We start from the raw sequence: 20,014 nt of genomic DNA, 5'->3' as shown, positions 1-20,014 counted from the left end.
TTAGGTGGTTTGGATTATTTCACTTAGAAATTTAATACATATTAAAATGAGGAATAGATGCCTTGAAAACAATCTACATTTGTGTGGGTCACAAATAATTTTCCATTGTATATAGATCAATGCAAGATGTACAATTATTTTCGCCATTAACTTAAAATTATAATTAAAACAGTAGGCTAGTTAACTGGTAATTAATTCACATTTTAAATTGTCTAATTGCAATTTCTCCTGTTACACTTTAAAGTTTTAAATTCCAAAAACCTTTTAAAAAATACTGATTACAAGTCGAGTAAATTACCATACCATAATTGTGATTTTTTCTCTAATTATGAATAGTGTAAATCACTATTCAGTTGAAACTAGAGAGAGAAAAAAAAGTATTTACATGACTCTGTTTGGAAATCAGTTTAAAATGTTATTACTTACAATTTAATTTAAGGCAATTTTACAAAGTGTGCTAAAACAATCTAGACATCAATTACAGGATATTGTTAGAATTAAATAACTTTGAAAAATTTCCAAAACCATAGGCTGAACTCGTACAATATTGTGCATGAAAAATAATCCAGAAATATCTTGGTATAGCGATGGGATGTTGATCAAGATAAAGTGTTGCCAGACATCATTCAGCTGACTTCTTCTTTTTCTGAAAGCTGAATATATAGACACATTTAGCACGATGATACAGAGACCTAGGTTTACAAAAGAGCTACTAAAAGACACAGAATTGGAGTTTGTAATGGAAGATTTTAACCGTGTTTTTTTACTTTTGCGGCCTTTGCTTCTGCAAGGCTGAGAACCTGCTTGTTTTTTTTAGAATCAGCAGACATAAGCTAAATTCCACCGAGGGGCCAGAGATGCTGTTATCTGACGAAAGGACATCTGTGTATCAAGAACATTTAATCTTCCTGCTTGTTTTGGTCACAGACTGTCAGAGGCCTAGCCTTGATGCAAAATATTCAAAGTGATAAGCTGAAAATTGTTATTCTATAGAAGCCTAGCATGCTAGCTTGCTCGCTTATCTTTCTTGCTGTGCTGGGAATAGGTGCTTGGGTAAGCAGTTTTTGGGTAATATAAGTCATGGTCCCGCTGCTGAAGTTTGAGACTCTCCGAGAGGTGGCAACATCTCTCAGCAAGAAGAAGAACTTCTAGAGTCCAGCCAACGTCCCAGTCGGGGGAGGTGGAGAAGCTGCTACCGGCGCCCCGACAACCTACTACAAGTGTGCAGTCATTGCCTCGCTTCGGCAGTTGGGACCAGTCCAGGCGTTGATAAGTATAGTTGGGAAGGGCTTGCATATTGTAGTTTGAAATTAGCTTTTGAATTTGTAATAAACATTTGTATAATCTGAACTGCTCTCGGTGTGTGTGTGTCTATTTTCTTTCGGTAGCTCAAACACTGTGACCAATCTAAAACGAACAAAATGAGAGGTATAAGTTTACCCAAGACAGAGTTAAACACAAAAGTCTGCAGATGCTATGATTGTAGCAAAAACACAAAAATGCTGGATGAACTCCACATGTCTCCCAGTATCCATAGAAGGTTATGATATATAACCAACATTTTGAGTCTGAGGCCTTCTTTAAAGTGCATGACACCATGGGCAGACATGTCGGCGTGAGAATGGGGTGGGGAATGGAAATGGGTTGCCACTGGAAGATCCCTGCTGTTGTGGTGGACAGAGCTAAGATGCTGAATGAAGCAATCTCCCAGTCTGCATCCAGTTATCTCCAATGTAGAGGAGACCACAAGGGGAGCATCAGATGCAGTAGATGACTCCTCCAAATTCATAAGTGACAAGCACACTTGGAAGGACTGTCTGGGGCCCCAAATGATGGTGATGGAGAAGGTGTGGACGCAAGTGTACCTTAAATGCACTTGGTCCATCTCTCACAACACTCTCCTCTTTCTTGATCTCTCTGTCTCCATCTCAAGAGACAAAACCTTCGACAGACATTTTCTACAAACTCACCAATTCACACCCTGCCATTGTCCCCTGTAAGAATTTCATTCCTTTCTTGTAATTCCTCCATCTCTGTCGCATCTACTCCCAGATGAGGTCTTCCAATGAGAGATCATACGAGATGTCCTCCTTTTTCAAACATCATGGCTTCCCCTCTCCTACCATACTCTCACCCACATATTCTCTTACTCACACATCTATGGCCCCTCCGCTCCCACGTGCAACAAGGACAGGATTCCTCTTGTCCTCACCTACCAGTCTCAGCCTTTGCATCCAAAAAATGATCCTTCGCCATTTCCGCCACCTACTACATGATCCCACCACCAGACAGATCTTCCCCCTCCTCCTCATCTTCCGTAGGGACCGCTTCTTCTGTGACTTCCTTGTCCACTCTACAACTCCCACCAATTGCTCCCTTAGCATCTAACTGCTACAGTTGCACCCACATCTCCCCCCTCACCACTATTCAGGGCCCCAAATAGTCTTTCCAAGTAGACTTGCTACTTGTGAATCTGTAGGGGTCATCACCTGAATCTGGTGCTCCTGATGTGGTCTGCTCTATATTGGAGAGACTGGACCCAGATTCAGTAGTGGATTAACTACTACCCAAACCCCTAGGCTGAGCTTTAGTAAGCCGCCCCCCCCCCCCCGACCTTGCCCCTCTGAGTGATTCCCTCCCCTCACATATCTGCTGGGTATGAACTTGGGGGGGTGTGAGTGTATGCAGCACTCAGTGATGGCAGAATAGAATTGATGGCCTGGTGGCAATAGCCTGGTGGAGAGGGGTGCATGAGGAGAGGAGAGGTTTGGCTAGTAGTGGGGTTCTTTGGTGCCGGCTGCTGATGGGGATCTCATTACTGGGCTCTGTCACCGGGCTGCATTTGGCAGTTTGCTGGTCCCTGTTCAGCTCTCTGCTGCACTCAACTCCCCCTGGCTTGGACAAGCCACAGCCATTCAACCATTCAATTTGCAAATTCTGGGTAAAATTTCCAGAAACTGTTCTGTCTTTCATAAGTTAAATAGCATTAATAATTAGTGATCACTTACTCCGCTCCCGTGGCAGAGTTCAAGGTTATTTAATCAGTTGTCCCCGACTTTTCCATGAGCGACACTGGCGCCGCATGAGCTGAGTTCTGCTGCAGGAGGCAGACCTCAGACTTGTGCGTGCTTTTACAAACACGAGCATTGATTGACAAGTAGCATTGGGACTGGCAGAGCCCGAACTGATAGATGGGACCGAGAGCCCACAGCTGGTTATGTGAACGTGATACTTCCGTGACCGCGAAGCGTGAGCAGTGATTGAATGACTACACTACCATATACAATAAAATATCACAAAGACAATTATAGACCTTTTATTCCATACTTGCATAATAAATAACTGCTGCCTGCTGGTTAGCAAATTAGCGCCTGTGTGGATGATAGGGGGACACGGATATTTTGTAGTGATATATCCGTCACACCATGCTGCCCCAGATTATTTAATAGATGGGGTTCCCTTCGTATGGAAAGCGAGTGACTTGGGGCCCAGTATGCTGGAATAACAAAGAAGACTTTAGGAGCTCCTTTCCATTCCATGTGTCCCGTCAAGCACAACACAACCAAGTTGAGGGATAGTTAGTTCGGTGCCTGCTGCCGGCAGTGCCAGGTTGTGTCTTGCTTGTCGTGGGGGGCGACTCCTAAGCTCTTCTTTGTTATCCAGCATACCTGGAGATTACAGACAGGATTCAATCCCTACCCTTCCCCTTCCAATCCTCGACCTTCCCATCAAACTATTAGATTTTTAATGTCTCTCCGACCAAATTAGATGTTAGATTTGGCAAATCTTCATGCTGCTGCCTCCAGCTCCCAGAAATCACTGTGCACATCACCCTGGCAATGGCGTGACACCAACTCTGGCCCACAGTCACTGGCTTCACCCACGCAAACCTGCCGTTAGTGTGAAACAATAAACCAAGACCAGGCTATGTTTTACTGAGTAGGCTGAAGCTTAGGGGCTCGGGCTTCCTTACCCTCCAGGCTCCTAGGCTTCAGCCTAATGGTTAATCTTCCACTGCCCAGATTGGAAGACTGGTTTGTTCAGCACCTTAGCTCTGTACGCCACAATTAGGAGGTATATCTTAGTGGCAATTCATTTCAATTCCTTGCCCCATTCCCATAATGACATGTCTGTCCATGGTCTCAGGCACTGCCAGACTGAGACCACCCACAAATTGAAAGAACACCTCACATTCCAGCTGGGCATCCTCCAACTTTATCATTAACCTTGACTTCTCCAGTTTCCATTAGCCCCTCCCCTCTCTGTCTCTCCCCTTCCATTACCCCTTTTTCTCCTTTCCTTCAGCTCTGCATTCACAGAGCCACCCCTCCTCCGATTAATTCTCATCTTTCCTCTCTTATCCATCCAATTATTCCCTTCTTCCTCAGCCTTTTTATTCAGGCACCTGTCTGCTTTTTGCTCCTACCTGGAAGGAGGGCTCAGGCCTGAAACATTGGTTATGTATCTTTACCAGTACCTCCTATGGACTGCAAGACTTGCCGAGTTCCTCCAGCATTTTTGTGTTTTACTATAAGTTGGAGTTGGTTATTCAATTTGTTTCTTGCATTGGCATCCATTCATTGAAAACAGAAAACCTTTTTCAAATTCGCAATTTAATACATATCTGAGGTAAATCCAACCCCGCAAATTTTTAAGCCTATGTTAAATTCATGTGCATTATCCAAATATAGCTCTCCCATAGTACAAAAAATATAATCTACTCCATTTAATTTGTAAAATAAATCTGAATTTAAAATAAGCAACCTGCTACATTACCCCACCCAAGAGTTTTCAGACATCAAGAACACTTACTTATGCTTGATCAGGCGGCATCCTTGAATGATCTGCGCTGTTTCATTAGTGAAATGACAAGCAAACAAAAGCCAATTTCTAGGCTGCACCTTGTATGCAAACCGCATGAAAAGCAAGGAATAACAGCATAAAGCTACAAAAGAGAACAGAACCAGGTCATTTTACAGGAAAGGTATGCTGCATTATTTCCAGACTTGCCTTCAGATTATGGAACTAATGGAGATGTCAATATAACCAGTGTTAGACTCAAACGTGAACCATGAAGCACTCTAAACTCTAAGAATTTTATCAGTTGGCTGAACCAATTGCAAGCTAAAGATCAACTTATTTTAAAATCAGATGCAAACTGTAATAGGGAAAGCAATAGTTTGGTCCAAATAACAAGTGAAACAACCTATTCAACCACTTTCAATACTCCATATCCTAATTAAAATGTTATATAAGCTTTCAAGCTGAAGACTCCCAGGATTACATTTAAATTTGACATACAGAACAGTAACAGGCACTTCTGGCTCATGAACCCCGTATCGCCCAAATATATCTTTGGTACCTCTCCCAGACGATAAAAAAAATTTCATGAAAGGGGTCCATTAAATGTTAACAATTTTATTTTCAGACAACTTTTAGTTATTTAATGGATAAATCAAGTGAGGAAGTGAGGAGAACAGTTCTGAATAAAGACTCAGTTGATGCATAAAATTACAAAAACTCAAAACATATTTGATTAACTTCTGCAATTTATTATTAACTGTAAAAAATAAACTATATACAAAATGGAATAAGATTTTGCCAAAAACCTCTAACAACCATATTTATGACTAATAGAGTCTGATTCTTTTAGGTAGAACACAAATTGTGCATCTGTCACATATATACAACAAAGGATGAAAAGATCAACTAAACGTCTCACTAAAACCCAATGAACAAACAAATTAGTGTTTCACATGCATTTAAAGACTACAAATAACTGATGTGCGTTAAATAATGAACACAGTCGGTTACTCAATTGCTACTATAGTGTAGGCCAGGGAATGGATTAGGCGAGTGGTGGGCCAATACACACAGCAAGATAAATTCAATTCCAAGTCAATTAACCTCAAATGTGAATTTATTAAATTTTTTTAAAAATTAAGTTCAATTTGCATCAGACATTTGTTCAAATTAATATATACATTTAAGACCCTGCATGTACAATTTCACTTGAAAACAGAATATTATTTAGCACAGCATATTACTGTACATGTTTGACCCAAACAGTAGAATGGCACAAAATTAAATCGTCATTCTCAATCATCAGAATGTGCTCGGTGGAGTAATTTCAGCAGATATTTTAAACCAAAGAAAGCACAGACTAAACAAATAGGTTCTTTAGATTTACAACTTTATTTCTTATAACTGTGCCCATCTAAGACATTGGTGGTCTTCTAAACTGCTCATGTTATTTTAATACGGTACAAAGTTACAATTTCTCCTTCATGTTCCATGCAACATTCCAATCTGAACATCAAAAAATTAATACCACATTCTCAAATGAATAAACTGCTGACTGCAGACTCAATTGCAGATACTCTTGATACATCATTCACCAACTGCACAGCATACACGTATGTACTCTACTCTGACTTACCAAATGTCATTCTACCACTGATGATCTCTGGAGTTTTCTTCATGTCACTAAAAGCAGCAATGGGCAGGCCCCAGTTGGCCACAGGACCCCAGAAGTGCTGCAGAACCAGAGAACCAAAAATCAAAATACCGCAATGCTTTCCGAAATCATTAAAATTTTGTTTATAATAGCTTGCACTATTTTTAAAACTACACCCTATATAACTTGATATATTTGCAAATGACAAAAATCAAATACAGTACAGCAAAATCCCTGGTATCCAGAATTCAAGCAACTGACAATCCAACCAACCAGCAAAAAATAAGAGGGAATAAATTAGTAAATAAAATTAAAATAAATAAGTTGTGAAAAAATTGCGAAAGTAAATGTTCTCCAAAGCAACACACAATCCCTTGGTGAAGATGGGAGCAAGCATTCAGCCAGCGGAACACCTTGGTCATGCCTCGCCTGCAGGAGCTCTCAATAAAGTTGTGTTTGAATGAAGTGGCACGGCTTAGGATGAAGAGCCAGCCATTGCCGCTCACTGCTGGGACGAGTCTCCCTAAGTGTCTCCCTATTTCTGTCTGGTAAGAGTCTTTATCTTTATTATTATTATTATTATTCTTATCATTAAGTAAAGCTTTATCTGTAAACCTGAGAGAGGGTGGGTTATGACGGCAGCACAGTTAGAGTAGTGGTTAACCCAAAGCTGTTACAATGCCAGGGCTAGAATTTAAATTTTGTGACTTATAGGAATTACCTGATTAAGAAGGGAACGAGCTTCCGAATGAGATGGTTGCAGCAGGGTCCCTTCTGTCATTTAAGAGAAGGTTGGATGTGTACGTGGAGGTGAGGGGGTTGGAGGGTTATTGGCGGAGAGCAGGAGGTTTGAGCTAGTGGAGCTGTTCTAGTGAACCGGTGCGGACTCGAAGGGCCAACATGCCCTGTTTCCGCTCCGTAAATGGTTATATGGTTAAAGTGATCTTTACATAATTAAGGACTATAATACAGTAAAAGTCCTAAAATCCAGACTGCTCAGGGATTGGGTTGGTCCAAATTTTAGATTCTTGGGCAGTACTTTTAAAATTAAAATTTAAGGAGAAAAAATGTAAATTTTGAAAGTTTATTAACAAAAAGTTTTTTCATATAAAATACAAAGTACAAAAAAAACATTTTTCTTACATTTCTGCAACTTCTGTATGGTTGCAGCTGTATGGTGCCTGTACATGCATGCGAGCACACAAAAAGCAAGAATTTGAGAAGCCTGATTCTTGGATTGTCCAGATTTCTGGGAGTTTTTTTTAGAATTCTGGGTTCTCGGATGGTCCATATTTCTGGCATCTGGATTTTTGGTAATTTTACTGTACTGATTTTTTTCAAATTACCTTACATTTTGCACAGTCTTTTGTCTTTTAATCTGGGTATTCTTAACACAGGTGCATTAGTTAGGCATTTGAAAAGTGAGTCTCAATCAACTGGAAAATTAGAAGTCTAGCATTCGCGATCCCCGTAGGTGGATACTGTGGATTTTACTGTAATATATTGCACCATGGGAAATTCAGTACGGGAAAGGTGTATGATCTCCTTACATTTGCATTTTAATGAAATAATTGAGCAAAAGGGATTAGAACATTTATATACCAACTTTTAATATAATTTTAAAAAATTCAAGACAAACAAAGCCTGACACAGATCAGGGAAAATATCCAACATGATCAAGAAAATAGGTTTTAAAGGTTTACCTTGGTGACAGAGAGATTTAGGGAAGGAATTATGGAGCTTCAAGTACAGGCTGCTGAAGGCACAGATGCTAACCATCGGAGGATGCAAATGCAACAGAGAAGCCACCAGAAATGTAAAAGCACAGAGATTTCAGAGGGTTTTATAGCTGCAGTATACCATGGATATAAGGTAGGAGGCTACAAAGATATCACAAATAAATGTGCCCAAAAAGAAAATCATTCCAAAGCCTTGCCAAACATTTGTCTATTAGGGAGGTTATGATGAAATTGTACAAGGCATTGGTGAGGCCAAATTTGGAGTACTGTGTACAGTTTTGGTCACCAAATTATAGGAAAGATATAAACAAAATAGAGAGAGTACAGAGAAGGTTCACAAGAATGTTGACAGGATTTCAAGGTTTGAGTTACAGGAAAGGTTGTGCAGACTAGGGCTTTTTTCTCTGGAGCGTAGAAGATTGAGGGGGGACTTGATAGAGGTGTTTAAGATTTTAAAAGGGACAGAAAGAGTAAATGTGGATAGGCTTTTTCAATTAATTGTGGGGGAGATTCAAACTAGAGGGCATGGTTTAAGATTGAAGGGGGAAAATTATAAGGGGAACATGAGGGGAAATTTCTTCACGCAAAGGGTGATAGGGATGTGGAATGAGCTTTTGGCAGACGTAGTTGAGGCGGGATCATTGGTTACATTTAAGGATAGACTGGATAGTTACATGGAGAGGAGAAGACTGGAGGGGTATGGACCGGGTGCTGGTCAGTGGGACTATGAGGGTGGGAATTTGCTACAGCATGGACTAGTAGGGCTGAACTGGCCTGTTTTGTGCTGTAAGTGGTTATATGGTTATCTTTCTTTCTTTGGCTTGGCTTCGCGGACGAAGATTTATGGAGGGGGTAAATGTCCACGTCACCTGCAGGCTCGTTTGTGGCTTACAAGTCCGATGCGGAACAGGCAGATACGGTTGCAGGGGAAAATTGGTTGGTTGGGGTTGGGTGTTGGGTTTTTCCTCCTTTGTCTTTTGTCAGTGAGGTGGGCTCTGCGGTCTTCTTCAAAGGAGGTTGCTGCACCGAACTGTGAGGCGCCAAGATGTACGGTTTGAGGCGATATCAGCCCACTGGCGGTGGTCAAAAGAAACACAAAGACTGTAGGTGCTGGAATCTTAAACTAATAATGAACTGCTGGAAGGGCTCAACTGGTCAAACAGCATCATAAGTAGACATGAGCAGTAAACAATCTGGGTTGGGAACCTTGATGGGAACTAAAGGCGGGGGGGGGGGGGGGGGGGGTGTTGTTATGTACTAGAGGAGTAGCCAAGAGGTAATAGGGTATATTTTGTACATTTAAAGACAAGGATTGCAAAATGATATGGATCACAGATGTCGATCAGCAAGGGTCCAGATAAACTCAAGACCACCAGTCAGGGGATGTTGAAATAGCTATCTCTAAGGCTTTCTTGATCTGATGAGTAATCAATAAATGGAAAAACAATCAGGAAATGTCTTTCTAACCCATGGATATTAGAAACATTCATCCCAAACACCAGAGGAAGGTACAGCAAATCAATTAATGTATTTTTGTCAATAACCCCTTTCACTCTGACACCTTGTCTCAGTAATTGACGGCCAATCTATTGGTTAAGGGTCCATTGTAAAAGCTTGTTAATCGGCATGCAGACATCAACATACACCAGGGATGATACTATCAAGGAGGTAGTATCAGACGCCTGTGTGCCGATTAGCCCAGTGTGAAAGGGACATAGGGTATGCTGGGATAAAGTAGTGATAAATTGATTATGTTTTTCCATGAGTGCAGGAACATAAATGAAACAAAAGATTAAAAGTAAAATACAACTTTTGCTGACTTTTATAAACCTTTATAAATGTCTACAGGACTGTGGGAAAGTCGCAGTGGGAGAGAGATGGCAAATCTGCCCTCCTAGAATTCCGTGCATCAGGGAAAGGGTTGTATGCACTGAGCACTCATGGAGGGGGTTTCTCTGCCGCACAGAATTCTGGGAGGGCAGATCCACCCACCGCGACTTTCCCACAGTGTTTTAGACATTTCCTACAGTCTTTATAAATTGTGTGCTATTGCCACTAGGACTTTCCCACAGTGTTTATAAATTGTGCTTTCCTATGTTATTTTATAAAATTATAAATGTTTATATAGGTCAGCACAGCAACAGGGGCTGAAGAGCTCATACTGTATGTTAATTGTATGTTATAATTGGGCAATATTAACTTGGTTTAAATACAAGATCATAATACATTGATCAGGATATAGGGCAAGTCCACCATCGCTCGATGCATCACTCACTCGTCACTGGTGGAGGATAGAATCCCCTATCCCCAGGGGATGCCTTGTGATGAGTTTGAAAGGACACTTATAACTGGTTTAACTAAAGTCCAGTGTAAAAGGCATTTCCTGCTTCCTTAACCAGGACTCTAAACGGCCAATTAACTGGGACACCAGTGTGAAAAGGACTCATATTAAATGATATTGAACAATGGGACTTAAATAGAATTGAGGTGCAGCTCACTCACATTTCAAGTGAATGGCACCCGGAAACTTTTCAGTCCCTCACTACTAAATGGCTGTGTAGCTCTATCAGTAAGAATAGTTTATAAAGATCAGTATTAGGTAATAATGCTTTATCTACTGAGCCATCAGCAAGCTCACCCCGTTGCAAAATACAGCCAATGGTGCATCTCAGCACAATGGGCTACCGTGATTACCCCACTGCAGTCATCTGCTTTTCTAATTATACCAAATAAAACTGGTTGCTCTTGAGGAGATGTGGCAAAAAAAAACACACAACACGTCGTCACATTCAGTTATATTTCCTCATTTTAATAGATAACACAAAACAAAACAATACAGATATTGAAATGAACAAATATTTAAGAATTACTTTCACTTACCGTACTAATCAATAATTATTCAATTTGATGATCACAGGAGAGGGAAAAAAGAGCTCAAATTAGTTTTAGGAGTGTTCATACAATCTGAAATATTACAACTTTTGTACAATCTAGGTTAAAAAAAAACAGAAATGTCAGTACTTTCAGTTTTTACTTTAGATTTACACATTTTTATATTTTATATAATCTAGAATTCTGCTTATCTGAAGCTTCTGTGAAATATATTGGAACTGCTACATTTCTCTATCCAGAGCCATTATTTAAATCTCTGAAAAATATCTTCATGCTCAATGATTTTTTGATTTGTGAACTTACAGGAATTTTGTAAGAAGCCAGTCTTTAAAAGGGAGACACATGCAGTCTAATCATTGAAAACTTTGAATTTGATGCGTACTTTCAGCCAAAACCAACTGAGATTTGTTTCAGCTGTTAGTAACCTAGTAGTTCAAACATTGGAAACTCAAGGTCAATTCTTATACAACTAACATTAGATATGCATGAGAGTAACCATACAATTTATTTATAACTTTATCAGTCCATTGTTTGCAGAGATATAGGACCCAACTACATAATCATAATTCCCAATTAATTGTACTCCACTTCTCAAAATTATAAGTATACAGTAAAATCCCTGTTAAATGAAATTCAAGCAACCACCAGCCTTCAAGCAACCGGCAAAAAAATTATGAAAAATAAATGGGTAAAAATTGTGAAAGTTTAAAATTGGCACCTCTAGTGGTTGCTTAGCCAATTCACACAAGACGCAACCTCAACAACTGGAAAATTCACTTATTGGACATCTAGGTGTTGGAGACCGAGGATTTATTGTAGTTGGAAAGACATACTTCAATTGAGGACTTTTTGAAAGAATAAAGCAAAGTTTTAAAGATAACATGCCCAAAAATGTTGTAAACACATTGTATCTCTCAAGTTTGATTAAAATGCTGGGTTTTGCAAAATTCATGATGGAAAGGGCTCTATTTATAAAAGTTCAACCATCCTCAAATTAAAATGAATGAAAATTAAAATAATTTGAAATGTAGCCCTTAAAATAACACTAAATGTACTTCATCGTATTGCAAATAATTTTTAAAAAATACATACATGACCAATGACTTAAATACATATTGTATTCTTACCAAAGAAAAATGTTCCATTTCATAAAATGGATAAAACAAGAGAAGTAAAATAAAAGACAAATTTGAAGGATACAAGGAGCCACAATTTCCTATGAAGGATCTGGACACACATCTGAAGAGCATTTGCTTTTAAGTTTTTTTTTAAATCCTCAATTTTGATGCACACTGTTATTGGCGCCAAAATGAAAAACAGCAATACTGTCAACTTCGAGTCATAAACTTGTAAGAAAAAAGTAGCCAATAAGTGTGAAGTTCAATATCATAGCATATCTTTAAAACAGCAAAGGTCATTCATGTTTGTAACTGCACTTTAAGTTTTCATGGAGAAAATTAGAATGATTTTAAGCATTAAAACATGGGACTTTAGAAATTACAGCATCAACCTGGATATGTCACTTGATCAGATTTTTATTCACTTCTTATAAGTTAAGGTACAAGTTTTCCCAAAAAAAAAATACAACCACCAACTATCTCTTCAGTACACAAGACATTATAACAATTACAGGAATTACATTCCACGAATGTTCAATTAGTGAAACACATGTCCCTATCCTCATTGCCGGAAAATTCTATTTTACAAATGATTGAAATGCAATAATAAACAACTGAACAACTAAACTTCCATCTTATAGTTAAAGATTACTCATAATTCACTATTATCAAACACCATCGTAAAGTGTTATGAATTTTCGCTTCTAAATTAAGAACAGAGTATCTCACCGATTTCCACTATGGTAAAATAACATCAAAGAGTCTGAGCCCAACTTTCCTATGCCAAACAAAATGTTCTACCCACACTTGTTCCACATGCCTGTGTTTGGCCCATATTCTCCATCCAAATTTTTCTTAAATATTTAATAGTACCTGCATAAACCTCTCACGGCCCATTCCATCCATTCACCACCTTACCACACTGTGTAAAAAAAAACATTACCCCACAGACTCCGTTAAATCTCTCCTCTCCTTAGCCCCCCCACCCCCAAACCATGCCCTTTCGTTACAGATTCCCCTACTCTGGGCCAAAAAAAAACTCTGGCATTCACCTGATTGATTCCACTCATGATTTTGTATACCTCTTTAAGATCACCCCTCACCCTCATGCACTCCAAAGAATAAAACCCAAGCCAGCTCAACCTCTTCCTCTCAGTCAGGCCCCTAAGTTCTGGAAAACAACCTTCCACCATCCCCCTCTGCTTTCTTCCACAAACCCAATATTTTTTAAAATCCATTCTGCTCTCACTCTTTGGATCCCATGTATTTGACCTTCCAGACCAGCCTACTGTGTAGAATCTTAACGAGTGCCTTGTTGAAATCCAATTGTCTGCCCTCATCAACCTTTTTGGTCACATCTTAAAAAAACTCAAAATCAGATTTGTGAGACATAACCTCACAATTACAAAACCATGCTGACTACCCTGAGTCGACCTGTCTATCCAAGTGCAAGTATATTTTCACCCTCAGATTACTCTCAATTAACTTAGCACAGATATTACAATGTAATATACAATGTAATCAAGTTGTATACCAATGCAGTTAAGTGGTTTCTCTGCAGTATTAAAATTCATGGCTGAAAGCTTCTTGTGAGGTTCAAAATTGGCCATGACAGAGAGTGGTGCTTCTTGCATTTTCCATGGACTTGACATCCAATCGATGTCATGTCCACTATGTCTCTGTATAAATGGAATCTTACTTCCTTAATCATTGGGGGAGATGGTTGAGGTCCATGGGAATGACATGGAAAAAAACCTATCATGGTTCCATGATTACATTTGTTTCCTTTCTCAAAGTTGGTCACGATTACTATATCTCTGAGATTGCCTGGCATGCATTCCTCTCCCCAGGCATAGGAGATGAAATGAACCAAGTTGCATATCACCAAGTTTAAGAATGTCAGTGAATATACAGTCCGATCCTAAATTCTCCTCATTTTTTTCAGCTGGCTTATGACAATGCAAATCAGATAGAGATGTGAGACCAGATTCTTTTCTTTGAGATAGAGTCAACAGCACAACTTTGATTGAGGAGTGATACAATATGTTCTTTCCACAGGAAAATCCTTTCCTTCCTCTGGATGCTATGTTGCCTTCTGAGTTTCTCCAGCACATCACTTGACCCCAGCATCTGCAGGTTTTCTCATTTAACTCCTTAGATACCAAATGCCACTTCGGCCTTGATATAATCTTGAGTATTTAGGCCATGGTTGTTCTTCACAGCATTGTAGATTTGACACATCATTATTGTCAGCAAACAGCTGAACCTTCTGTGTACTTACTACCTGCCACTCATTCTTTAGCTCAAAAGTCTGCTATTGGACCTCAGCCTCCAGATACCTGTAGTGCTGTTGCTTTTCCGTCAAGGCCTGGTTGAGATTCCAATACGAATAACCCTCCTCCAAATGGTTCGGTCTTCCCAACATCTGATCTCCATCTGGATCCATCCATCACCCACCAGACTCTATCCTCCCCACCCCTCTATACAAGCAATCTTTCCTGCTCCCTCTCAGTCCTAATACAGGGTCTCCACCTGAAATATTAATTTACACCTTGAGCTTCCACAGATGACTGCTTGACCCACTGAGATCTTCAGCATGATTTTGAAAAAAATGCATTCACTGTTAATATGCACAAAAACACATGAATTTGGGAAGTAGATGGATATCCAAGTGTGACCTCAACAGAGCAAAGGGTTTCTGCAGCTGAGGAACACATACAGACAGTGGGCTGTTGGAGATTTGAAGTGAGGAACCCATACAGGTTGCAGGCGACTGCAGACAAGGGATTCACACTAGGCTGCAGACTGTTGGAGACTAGCATAAGACTTCCTGAAGGGGCACCAGGTATTGGAACGGTGATGCAAGAGAGTGTCAAGGGCTCTGAAGGGTTCCTGATTATGTCAGAGGTTCTGATCTGGAGCTCGGGCTGCTGATAGTTTGGTCTGGACCCCGTGGCTGCGGAAGCACTGGAGGTGAATCCATGGAAATGGTGACTGAGGGACTCTCTTTTGCTTCTCTTTCTCTGACTGTAAGATGTGCTTCAGGTAACTTCTGGCCTTGGAGAATCTTCCTTATGGCAGACTATAGTGAATTTCATGTAATATTGCACTGTTTTTATTAAATGACAATAAATTGAACCTTGAATCTTGAAAGCATGTAGCCTTCTCATCTTTATTCTCAAAGCCACTTGCGATGAAGACTGGTGTTGCAGTTAATTTCCTATATGGCTGCATCTGCATTATAATGTGCATTGTGTGAGACATCAATTCTCTCTGAATACCAATGTTAATTTCCCAACTGGTTTTAAAAAAACTAACTTAGCATTCTTACTGCCAAAGGAATTAATTTCACTTTCCTCGTCTGCATATGCTGTGTTCTTGCCCATTTCAATACCTTTATAATGCTTTGCCTCATTTTATTTCCTGATGATTGACTTGCATTATCAAACTGAGCTTCACAGAAAAAAAGACTTGCTTTTACATTTTCCCTTTCAATATTCCAAAACTCTTGTAGACCACTTTTTTTTTTAAAAAAATCCAGTTTAGAATTTTCATCTCAAAGATACAAACTCACATAGTCAGTCCACTCAGTTGTTGATCAGAATAGAAGTTGAGGCCAGGTACTTGAGCTTAGGTTTCCAGAATGAGAATTCATAATTTCCTGACTAAAAGAACTGCATGGTCTCCTCATCAAAATCATTGACCACATTTCACTGAAAATGATCTGATTACCTCCACAGTTTTAAGTCCATTATCCAATCATTCAAGTTGTTACAATTACACAAAATGACAGTAAAGATATGTGACTTTGCTGAATGGTTCCCGAAGATCCAAAATATACCATATTCATTAGTTTCCAAACGATCTTACTTTGTCAATAACAAGATCAAAAATTCTTACATCTATGTTGACTATATGAATCCATGTGATTCATTATAAATTTAAACAAAACGGTGGTATGAGATTGCTTTCTCCCACTGACTTTTGAACAGTAGAGTCGCATTTGCCACCTTCCAATCTGTGATTGGTTCTAAAATCTAGGGCATTCTGAAATGTCAAAACCAAAGCTTCAATCTTAATCTCTGTAGTATAGACAATTAAGTCAAAGAGATACCAGTTTTTGCTCATTAATTTTACTGTTATTTTTACTTCATCAATATTCATTGCTTCCTGACATTTTGCAGTGAAAAATACATCTATAATTTATCCTGTGTATTTCCAATGGATCTGCATTTGTTTTCTTTCCTTCCATTCATTAGCAAAAACACTAACAACACTGTTTTATATCCTGCTAATTTTTAAATATTCTATTTTTTAATCAACTTTATAGGATTTCTAAAACCTTCCAAATTGTGCTGGTCACTGCTGTTGGCTGAAGATTAATCTACTAAAATATTTAATTATCTTGTTATCCACAGTAATACCACTTCTTGATCCAATTCTTCAAGCTATGCTCATTCATTATTAACCACTTATTTAAAATGATTTTCTTACTTAATTATAGTTTTTAATTGAGGTTCCTTACCTCCCCTAGATGTTCACACCGCCCATGAGGGGAATCCTCACCTGCCATGACCACCACAAAATAAAGTTGCAGTTCAACTCTCTTTGTGGCACCTTGAGCAAATAATTTGGCTTTCATAACTTACTCAAAAAAATACAAAAGTTGTGATTAACAACTGGGGTACCCTGAGCAAGTGACACATTACTGGCAGATAACTATCATTTATCTCTGTTCTCTATCCCACCCACGTCAAACCTCAAACTAATCACTAACAATTCAAAACTGAAGAATGAAAAGTATCAGACTGCATGTAATATTGAAGAGAAATCAATAGTCAGGTTAGAACCCTCTAACCCTCAGGTTAGAACCCTCTAACAAGATGGAAAGGGGAGATTGAAAGCATAAAAGGGAAGGCTTCCCCCCCCCCACTCTTTTTATGCTTGTAATCTCCCCTCCTGACTTTAAAAAGTGTCAACCTGAAATGTTGACTATCCATTTCTCTCCAACCCCCTCCCTTTGCTTGTCCCAACTAACCTGTTTCAGTACCTCTATAAAATGCAAAACAGTAGAAATCAGAAATACACCCGAAAGCTCTTAAAAATTGTCCGGCAGCATTTCTGGAAAGTGTGCAGAATTTGACAATTGAGCAAGTTCCAAAAGCAGGGAATTGGAAGGTGAACTCATCCTCCTCCTGACCTTGACTGCAAACAAAGGCCTGAGGCTGACACGGCTCTCTCACCCCAATGAGACAGCCCGCAACCCCGGCCCACGGGGTCCCACAAGGTTTCGAACAGCGGGCCTCCCCTCCCGATCTTTCCCTTCCCCTTCCCCTTCATGCGGCCCTTCCACCCTTCCTCCTCCCTCCTGTTCACCCCGACACTCGAACTGTCAACCCAGGGCATCGCACCTCATGAGGTAATCACGAAAATCTTTGCTCTTCACGTAGTCAAGAGCCTTGCGGGCCACTACTCCAGCCATGATGACGACTAAATCCAATGCCTCCTTAAAAACTCAGTGACACGGTCTCCTTCGTCGGCAACAGAAACGCAGCCACAGCGCATGACGGGATCGCCGAGCCCCCCACCGGAGGACCAATCGCAGGAGCGCGTTGGTGGCCCATGCCCAACCAATCAGTGCTCGAGGACGACCAGGGCGCCGGCGCACGCAAACCGCTTGAGCGAGCGTTGGGTGGAAGCGCCAAACGTGCCTATTGTGTTGGAGCTTCTGACGTGCAGGCGATGACGTTGGGTGATGGACAGCTCTTGATGCCCGGGTCATTCTAGGCGCGCCGAGCTCCCGCAGGTGGGATGAGAGAATGGTTAATCTTCAGTCTTTTCGGGGTGGTCTTCACGTTCTTTATCAGCTGACCGGCTGTCCGGGGACCACGGTCCCCACACATGCACACACAGGTTAAAATAGATTTGCATAAAGCTATGATTTAAAATAAATAAATGTAAATATCTTGGGAAAATGTTCTGGCTTACAGATGACTGTTCACCAATCTCAGAGGCTGCTGGCCTGACTGTCCAGGCCAATTTTCCCCTGCAGCCGCTGCAACCGTGTCTGCCTGTCCCGCATCGGACTTGTCAGCCACAAATGAACCTGCAGCTGACGTGGACATTTACCCCCTCCATAAATCTTCGTCCGCGAAGCCAAGCCAAAGAGAGAGATAGTGGCGGATAAACCATTAGGATGGGTAGGCTGAACTCTAGGGGACCGGAAGGAAAGGGGGCCCGAGAACACATTATGGTCTGATTAAACTGACTTGACAACAACAGTGAGATTCGTTACTCAGCCTAATGGTTCATCCGCCACTGGTTGTAGATGCGTAACTTCGACCCCTTGTAACTGTTATAGATAGAGAATTTAGGTTAAAAAGGGCTTAAGTTAAAATGTGATGATTAATCATAAAAAGGGAAGCCAGAATAGACAGGGAGCTTACCATAAAAGTTTAGCTGGACAATGTTATAACAAACAGATCTTTCATGGTCACAAAGAGACATGTAGGAGCCAAAGATTGATAAAAGAGTGAAAAACAGAATTTAGTGTGTGCAGAGTTCGTAGTGTACGTGACTAACATGATAATTACAAATGCAAGTGTACTTAGAATGAATTTGCAAAAACTAACCAATTAAAACAGTGTTAAAGAGGAGGGGAAGGACAAGCAAAAAAGGTATAAAAATCAATGCACTGTATGTATCGGGGCTTGACTTGGCGAGAAGCCAGTTGAGTCCAACTCTGCAGACTTGTAAATAAAGCTTGTCGTGTCACCGACTTTAAAGAGACTCGTGTGAGAATTTGTACTTCTGACAACTGGGGACTCATCCGGGATCTACACTCCAGCCGTGGGAGGAGGCGAGAAAGGGGGACATCGGAGGTGGTGCACCCCGCTGAGTTCAGCGGCTCCTAGTCCCTTGCTCGTCGCCTCGGGCGGCTTGAGCGAGTGGTATCCGGACAAGGTGACACGACAAGACGAAAAGGAGAGGGGTCACGGTTCAATCCCCAGGAAGACACCAGTAAGTGACGACTTACGAGTGTGGTGTGGGGATTGACGGACGAGACCACCCAGGTAACGGTCATGACGGAATAAAAAAATATATAAAACGATAAATCATGTGTAGAGCCTTTGTCGTGGCGTGAGGACCCTGTCGTGGGACCTTAGGATAGACCCCAGGAAAACCTCGGCTGGAACCGGCGGAGGGATAGTACCTCCGACGAGGCGTCTGAGACGAAAGGGAGTAGGGTCCCGAACGGGGGGGTCCTCAGCAATGATAAACGGATCTAGGCGGGAAAATGGGAGGATCAAAATCTAAGGGCTCGTCTGAAAGATCAGGACTTTTCCCGGGGGTTCCCCTTGACAGCCCTTTGGGGAGAATGTTTGAAAATTGGGATAGTAAACGATATCGGGACAAAGACAAGAAAAAGATGGTTCAATATTGTCTTCTTTGGTCGAAACAGCCTATCAAAGGTTCCTCGGTCTGTTGGCCGAAATTTGGATCTGATGAGGATTGGGTTAGACAAGCATTAAACATATATGTAAACTCGAGACAAAAGGTGAATCAAGAAGAGTCGGCGTATGCATTTTGTTGGATTCCCTGGCCAGGATCCTTAACAAAATGTTTTAAATTGAGGGTAGCGGGAGAAAAGAAGTGGGAACCTTTGGACAACCTCCCCCCTCCTTATGTTCCCCCAGTGCCCACTGCGCCCGAGGGAAGCTCGCTGCTGGAGGGGAAAGGTGATGAATCTGATTGTCCCGGAAGGGGCCGGGAACGAAGGGATGAATTAAGGGAGTCGGACCCTAAAC

The 20,014-nt window shown here is 40.7% G+C and overlaps 1 long non-coding RNA gene across 1 annotated transcript; it reads right to left on the bottom strand.

Moving 5' to 3' along the window:
- LOC138760778 (uncharacterized) lies at positions 1–17,866 on the bottom strand. The gene is made up of 3 exons (XR_011355862.1): positions 17,618–17,866; positions 6,440–11,071; positions 1–653 (listed from the first exon to the last, which is right to left on the bottom strand). It is a non-coding gene; the product is annotated as an uncharacterized lncRNA (long non-coding RNA).
- Between the last annotated feature and the right edge of the window lie 2,148 nt (positions 17,867–20,014).

The sequence above is a fragment of the Narcine bancroftii genome, chromosome 4, assembly GCF_036971445.1.
Source record: "Narcine bancroftii isolate sNarBan1 chromosome 4, sNarBan1.hap1, whole genome shotgun sequence".
In the NCBI taxonomy this organism is placed as follows: domain Eukaryota; kingdom Metazoa; phylum Chordata; class Chondrichthyes; order Torpediniformes; family Narcinidae; genus Narcine; species Narcine bancroftii.
The sequence above is the reverse complement of the archived record's forward strand: the minus strand, read 5'-3'. Positions and strand labels throughout refer to the sequence as shown.